The sequence below is a fragment of the Cervus canadensis genome, chromosome 14 (assembly GCF_019320065.1).
Source record: "Cervus canadensis isolate Bull #8, Minnesota chromosome 14, ASM1932006v1, whole genome shotgun sequence".
In the NCBI taxonomy this organism is placed as follows: Eukaryota; Metazoa; Chordata; class Mammalia; order Artiodactyla; family Cervidae; genus Cervus; species Cervus canadensis.
Genome location: NC_057399.1, coordinates 22,800,483 through 22,809,189, shown reverse-complemented (window position 1 = coordinate 22,809,189; position 8,707 = coordinate 22,800,483).

The window sequence follows — 8,707 nt, the reverse complement described above, 5'->3', positions numbered from 1 at the left end:
CTGATTGCTCAGTGGTTAAGAATCCACTTGCCAATGGAGGAGATGCTGGAGACTCAGGTTCAGTCCCTGGGTCAGGAAGATCCCCTGGGGAAGGAAATGGCAACCCACTCCAGAATTCTTGTCTGGAGAATCCTGTGGACAGAGAAGTCTGGCGAGTTACAGTCCATGGGGTCGCAAAGAGTCAGACAAAGCTAAGCATGTAAATACAATGAAGAAATGAAGAAGGTGACTTAAGACAGGTAGCAGCCAAATGTACTATGTAAATCTTGCCTGGTCCCTAAACTGAAACAACAACCGCTCCCTATAAAGGACATCTTGGGAACAACTGAGGACATTTGAGAATGATCAGTATTTGGTCAATGCCATTAAATTGTGTTGGTTTTCTTAGGTAGTATTGATATGGTTTTGTAGGAGAAGGACCTTGCTTTAAGAAGTAAGATAAGGTTTTTAAATGTGAAGAGTTATAATGCCTCAGCCTACTACTGCCTTTTGGCAGAGAGGTGAGAGGGAAAAAGGGGAGGAAGAGGAATGAGGATGGGAGGAGGGGAAGAAAAAAGAGAGAAAGAGAGAAAACTAAAGAGCAAGCAAGAAAGAAGGAGATAAAGTAAAGGGAAAGAAAGAGAAAGACCAAAAGATGGGAGAAACTGTGACAAGGTTTTAAGAACTGATAAAACTGTTTAAGGAGTGTTTTATCGTGTTATTTATCAACTATTCTGTAGACCTAAACTATCTCAAAATAAAATGAAATGAATGTTTACAAAAGAAAAAATAATGTGCATATAAATAGTTTCTTAGTTTCTTTAATCTTAGAACATATATAGTAAAAAGCATGATATGGGCATTATGCTCCTATTATTGTTTATAAATATGATTCCAAATTGTTTGGGCTCATTGAGAAGACCAATACAGTGAGAGATAAAATATAAGAAAATAGCAATATAAAAATAATAGAAATCATATTTAATGATTTAAATAGGCATAGGGGAAGGGGAGACAATTGAAGGCATAGGGGAAGGGGAGACAATTGAAGAGAGATTTATTGATAAATATTTTAATTGAATCAGATAATGTATGTGCTTTCTAAGGAATCAAAGAATGTAGACTGTTAAAATTATTGTTACAATAATGAAATTTGAATCATCACTGACAACTTTATTCAGAAATTTGAGACCAGCAGGAAAAAAAAAGGGATTTTAATAAAAAAAAATCTTGAGAATCTACTATATGCAAAAACAGAAATTATGCTATGACAGGAATGATGTGCAGATAATACTTCTTATACAATATTATATTTAATATGTGCTTTGGAAATAAAAAAACAAATGAATGAATACTCAATATTTTGTGCTCTACTTATTAAATAAAACCAGAAAAGAGAAAAGAGTCTGAATAAGTAATTTACATTTAGTTAACCTAAAAATAATCAATAATATTTTAAAGTGGAACTATTATAAAAATTGGACATATTTGGTTGGGATATTTTTCAAAATATAAGTACCTATAAATAGTCATAACTTTCACCAAGATATACAAGAAATGAACCAAAATAACCAAATCTGGTACTTTGTTAGAAAAGTGTATATGACACAGAAACCCACCTTAAAGTCAGTCTTTTTTTTATGTTCAGAACATAGATGTCTCACTTATTATCTGTTGATCACATGCAATTTACACATATCTCTCAGTCTTAACTCCCTCTTCTAGGAAAAAGAATAATACTTGTAATTTCTAAACACAGTATGTCATATAAAAAGCACTCCATGTTATTTATATTACTGTTGCTATCCTTATTGAAAATCAATCTTTAATCATTAGATCCAAAATATAAATAAGAAGAGTTTTAAAGGAAGTGATATAAAGCTTGTCATAACATGAATCACTTTATATAAAAATTATTGGTAATTACTTATATATGCAGCATTGCTTACTTATAAAAATAAATATTCTTTAATGTATAAAGGTATAAAGGCATAAAAAAACTTTTTCGAGGTTTCTTCCTGTTTTTATTGCCAAGGAAGAGAAGAGACAAAAGTTGAAAAGTAAAAGTGTGGAACAAGCATGGTCATTCTAACTACAGACAGAAAGCTTATACTGGGCTCCAGCAGAAAGGGGTTACACCTACTAACGACCACCTTTTCAACTGGCAGGAGACAAAAACTTCCCTAGGTTCCTTATGGTCTTTCGAGCCATTTCAGAATCTTTCACCAGATTACTATTATTTGCTTCTGTTACAATAGTGAATATGCAAAAAGAAAAACAAGCTTTTGTTGGAGTGACATTATTTTATAACCTTTAAATTAGTTCAATAATGTATTTTTCTTATATTTAATAATATTAGAGAAGCTTATGTCCTCTTATATTTAGATTCTTTCTACTTGTGGAGAAAAATTAGTACAGATAAACATAAGTTGAACTGGACTGAAGGATGTTCTTTCATGTCCTCTATAATCAGCAATAATTTGTTTACTATGACCATGCACCTTTTTCTTAAGTTTTCAGAATTACTACACAGAATATGTTATTATAGTATTGTTTCCATTCATTGTAAAAATGTTAACTGACTTATACTTTACAATATCCATGACATTTTTCTCACTCCCCTCAGAATGCCAGAAAACAGGGAAGCCTGGCATGCTGCAGTCCATGGGATTGCAAAAAGTCGGACATGACTTAGCAACTGAACAACCTCATTGGATCCAGTGGAACCAGTGACTTGATCGGTGGAGCTGTAGTGGAAGGAACAGTGAGCCAGTTTTCCACAAGATCTCCTCTTTTTGTTCAGATTGATATAGTTTCAAATTCAGAACAGAATAATCATGTTTATCCAATCCTAAGACCTTTATTTTTTAATATGTTTATATTTCTGAAATCAGATAATGTATAATGTCAAATAAACTCACTAGTCATTTTCTTTTCTTTTTTTTTCCTAAAAGGCTCTTTTAAAATAAATGAGACATCATGCAATTGATGTTTTCTGAGTATCAGGAACTATGGCTTGTAGGTTTCTATGATTACTAGTTAAATAATCTTGTCATAGGAGATAATTGCTTTCTATCTTAGAGAATTTATTGGCTTTCATCTTCTAGTTAGTCATACCCAAGGTACCCTTCTGAATAATCCAAGATTGCTTCATACCCTTGGTTGCTGTGGTTATTGCCTCATGGACCTGTTTCCCCTGAACATATAAGTAGATGAGGCCAGATGATTGACTGAAAGCAACTAAGTCTGGGCAAGCCAGCAACCACTACAGTGATAGGACACTATCTGCTCCCAAATTCTTTATACAAAGTTACCAACTGAACCAAAAATATCTTCTTTTTTCCTTTTTTTGGCTGAAGAGAGCACTCTGTGGAAACAATCATCATACAGCAGGAAAAAAAAAAAAAAAGAAGGCAAAAGACATGATGAAAAGAGGAGAGTAGAGAAAAAATGAAATAGATATGGGAAAAGAGAGCCAAAAAGAACCAGAATCTGTCAGTCAGAACAACAGAAGCCTACTTTTGAAGAGGCAACTACAGGTATGAATGCTGGGACATTAGTCTGCTATTGGACTACCAGAGTGACATGTGTCCTGAATAACATTCCAGTTCTTTCTAGTTCCTAAATAGCTGGTGGTGCAGATGTTCTAAAGGATGCTCCTGTTTCTCATGAAGCCCTCTGAAAAAATGCTTCCTTTACTTTCTTATTTATCCCTAAGCTAGCTCCTATTACCCAGGCTGTCTAGTTATGAACTCAGTCATATCCGACTCTTTGCAACATCAAGGATTGTAGCATGCCAGGTTCTTCTGTCCATGGAATTCTCCAGGCAAGAACAACAAAGTGGGTTTCCAATCCCTTCTGCAGGGGATCTTCCCAACACAGGGACTGAACCCAGGTCTCCTGCATTACAGGCAGATTCTTTACCATCTGAGCCACCAGGGAAGCCCCACAAAGGTGAGAAAATAGTATTATTAACATACATAACTCAACTGAGTCAATGTGGGGGATACCAATGTGCATCCAAGAATGTTTAATCTTCATAACCCTAAACAAAAGGTTCTATTATTGTGATATATTCTGGCCAGAGCCCACAAAAATAGGACCCTGGCTTGATTCTAGTGATGCTTTTTACCCATATACTTTGTTACCTGTAACTGACAACTAGGATTATAAAGTTTTGATTTTTCCCTCAGGCTATGAAACCAGATGCCATTTGTCTGAGAATTTCAGGTTAAGTTCTTAGAGAAAAATAGGAGATTAGATGCTTCTACATTTAAAGAGTGTTGCTGCATCAATCAGTATAGTGCAGGAAAGAAAAAACCACTCTAGGGATTCAGAATGGTAGGAAATTTAAGATTTTTCAGATTTCACAACTGGGAGAATAATATTCAAGAAGGCCACTACTAATTTTCACCAAATTTGGAAGGACAAGTATTGCAAGGAAAAGGCCATCAGAGACTCCATCTACCTACAGCACCAAAAGGAGGAGGAGGACGCCTGAAGGTGCTAGAAAACCTCTCATCTGCCAACTGCCAAGACCCACATACCTACATAAAAGCTCTCACCAGAGAACAATGGCTTTCTCTCTCTCCAGTTTTCCTAACCTTCTGTGAATATTGGCAGAGTCAAACTCACACTGTGCTGAAAAAGGATTCTGGGAAATATGCTTCCCAGATTTCTTCCTTCAAACCCAAGGGTGAATATAACAAGAGAGGAGATGGGAGGATATTGACTTGACAGCAGACAATCCTACAAAGCAGCTAAGGAGCTTCCAGACTTCAGAGCTTAATAAGCCTTACAGGGCTCTCAAAGGTAGATAAGATGTTCCTGAGATGACCAACTCATCAGTGGTCTTGAGCCTTTAGAAAAGCTAATTATAGGCTTAGAGAGAAAATGCTTTTTCTCTTCCTAATAGAGGAGAAAGGTAAGTGCTTGATCCCTCCCCCACCCCACTACATCCACTTGAAGAGTGCTTACTGGAGGTGCACTTAACTGCATAAGCACCTCACACCCTGGTTCAGTGCTTGCCAGGCAGTCAAACCAGCCAGGAAGTGCTGGGTCTATCATCTGAACTGAAGAAAGTGAAGTTAGAGAATTTATTAATTTAAAAAATGCTATGTTTGTCCCTCTTCCTTAACCCTTGACATATGCCTGCTTCCCACCAGAATTTGAAGGCAGAATGTTGGTTGGAGGAGTGAGCAACAGCAGAGAGACTAGGGAAACCAGTGATAAGCAAAACGTACACACAGCATTCACATGGAAAAGATGAGTGAATTTCCCATGGGTCTGAATGGAGGTCATAGCGGTTAGCAGGCTCTGAGCCATTGTGAAAGGATTCTGCATTGAAGGTAGCCTGTAGGTGAGGGGATACCAGTAGAACAGAGTAATGGATAGATCTCTGGGACAGAAGCTGAGGTTGTACCAATATATCAGGCAGAAAATACATTGCACATATCAGTGATGTGTGACCTGTTAGAAAACCTTCAGTTGATCATTTAAGATGCTCCACATAAAAGAGACCAGCAGTCAAATGATACACCATTCTGCCATTTTCCTCCTATTTCTTCTCCTTAACTTCAATATATCAAAGAAAGAAGAGAAAAGCAGAAGAGTGGAAGGAAAAGACAATTAAATACAGCTATTAAACCCTTCCCCGTTATAGGTCTCTTAGCCACATGTCAAACCTAAGCAGAGGGAGAGGAAAAGGAGTTGGACTGAATGTGAAATTTAGAATTAAATTAGAAAATCCTGGGTATTTAATATTTAAAATGCATTTAAATTAGGTGGCTCAGTGGGTAAAGAATCTGCCTGCAATGCAGGAGATGCTGGAGATGAGGATTCAATTCCTGGGTCAGGAAGATCCCCTGGATGAAGGCATGGCAGCCCACTCGTGTTCTTGCCTGGAAAATTCTATGAACAGAAAGGCTGGCTCAAGAAGTAAGTAAAGGACAGGCTCATTACATAAGTGAAGAGAGAGAGAGGGACCACTGAGAGTGCATATTTGAAGGCAGGAGTCAAAGGAAAGTAAAAACAGTTTTTGTTTACATTCCACTATGCTCTGTGTCATCAACAAAAATGTCTACTCTTATTCTTTAAGATTTCTCTTCCTTTTTTGTACCTTCTATATATTTTTACACATTTAAGGCAAATTTTACATACAATAAATTTCCCATTGTAGGTGAATTTTAGCAACTGTATATGATCATGTGACCTTCATCATAATTAAGTCACAAATATTTTTAACATCCCAAAATTTTTCCTTGTGCCTCTTTGCAGCTTAGTGTCTGAACTGACCCCATCACCTAATCTCGGAATTTCTGTCACCTTTTCTAGACGGTCATACATGTGTATTTATAAAGAATATAGTATTTTATGTTTGACTTTGCTTAGAAAATATTTTTCATATTTATCTAAGTTGTTGAATGTAGCCGTATTTTGTACCATTTTATTGTTGAGTACAAATATTGAAGAAAGTGGAGAAAACCACTAGACCATTCAGGTATGACCTAAATCAAATCCCTTATGACTACACAGTGGAAGTGAGAAAAAGATTTAAGGGACTAGATCTGACAGACAGAGTGCCTGATGAACTATGGATGGAGGTTCATGACATTGTACAGGAGACAGGAATCAAGACCATTCCCAAGAAAAAGAAAAGTAAAATGGCTGTCTGAGGAAGCCTTACAAATAGCTGTGAAAAGAAGGGAAGTGAAAAGCAAAGGAGAAAAGGAAAGATATACCCATTTGAATGCAGAGTTCCAAAGAATAGCAAGGAGAGATATGAAAGCCTTCTTCAGCGATCAATGCAAAGAAATAGATGAAAACAATAGAATGGGAAAGACTAGAGATCTCTTCAAGAAAATTAGAAATACCAAGGGAACATTTCATGCAAAGATGGGCTCAATAAAGGACAGAAATGGTAGGGACCTAACAGAAGCAGAAGATATTAAGAAGAGGTGGCAAGAAAACACAGAAGGACTGAACAACAACAAAAAAAATCTATACAAAAAAGATCTTCATGACCCAGATAATCACGATGGTGTGACCACTCACCTAGAGCCAGACATCCTGGAATGTAAAGTCAAGTGGGCCTTAGGAAGCATCACTACGAACAAAGCTAGTAGAGGTAGTGGAATTCCAGTTGAGCTATTTCAAATCCTGGAAGATGATGCTGTGAAAGTGCTGCACTCAATATGCCAGCAAATTTGGAAAACTCAGCAGTGGCCACAGGAATGGAAAAGATCAGTTTTCATTCCAATCCCCAAAAAAGACAATGCCAAAGAATGTGCAAACTACCGCACAATTGCACTCATCTCACATACTAGTAAAGTAATGCTCAAAATTCCCCAAGCCAGGCTTCAACAATACGTGAACCGTGAACTTCCAGATGTTCAAGCTGGTTTTAGAAAAGGCAGAGGAACCAGAGATCAAATTGCGAACATCTGCTGGGTCATCACAAAAGCAAGAGAGTTCCAGAAAAACATCTATTTCTGCTTTATTGACTATGCCAAAGCCTTTGACTGTGTGGATCACAATAAACTGTGGAAAATTCTGAAAGAGATGGGAATACCATACCACCTGACCTGCCTCTTGAGAAACCTGTATGCAGGTCAAGAAGCAACAGTTAGAACTGGACATGGAACAACCGACTGGTTCCAAATCAGGAAAGGAGTACATCAAGGCTGTATATTGTCACCCTGCTTATTTATCTTATATGCAGAGTACGTCATGAGAAACGCTGGGAGGGAGGAAGCACAAGCTGGAATCAAGATTGCTGGGAGAAGTATCAATAAGCTCAGATATGCAGATGACACCACCCTTATGGAAGAAAGTGAAGAAGAATTAAAGAGCTTCTTGTTGAAAGTGAAAGAAGAGAGTGAAAAATTTGGCTTAAAGCTCAACATTCAGAAAACTAAGATCATGGCATCCAGTCCCATCACTTCATGGCAAATAGATGGAGAAACAGTGTAAACAGTGGCTGACTTTATTTTTCTGGGCTCCAAAATCACTGCAGATGGTGACTGCAGCCATGAAATTAAAAGACAGTTACTCCTTGGAAGGAAAGCTATGACCAAACTAGACAGCATATTAAAAAGCAGAGACATTACTTTGCCAGCAAAGGTCCGTCTAGTCAAGGCTATGGTTTTTCCGGTAGTCATGTATGGATGTGAGAGTTGGACTATAAAGAAAGCTGAGGGCTGAAGAATTGATTCTTTTGAACTGTGGTGTTGGAGAAGACTCTTGAGAGTCCCTTGGACTGCGAAGAGATCCAACCAGTCCATCCAAAAGGAGATCAGTCCTGGGTGTTCATTGGTAGGACTGATGTTGAAGCTGAAACTCCAATACCTTGGCCACCTGATGTGAAGAGCTGACTCATTAGAAAAGACCCTGATGCTGGGAAAGATTGAGGGCAGGAGGAGAAGGGGACAACAAAGCATGAGATGGTTGGATGGCATCACCGACTCAATGGACATGGGTGTGGGTGGACTCCAGGAGTTGGTGATGGACAGGGAGGCTTGGAGTGCTACAGTTCATGTGGTCGCAAAGAGTCGGAGATGACTGAGTGACTGAACTGAACTGAACAGAACAAATATATCACAATTTGTTTATCCATTCACCAACTGAGCAACACTTGAGTTCTTTCCAGGGTTGTATTTTTAAGAATAAAGCTGGTGTGAATATTCATACAAACATCTTTATGTGGACAGAGTATTTCATTTTTCTTGGG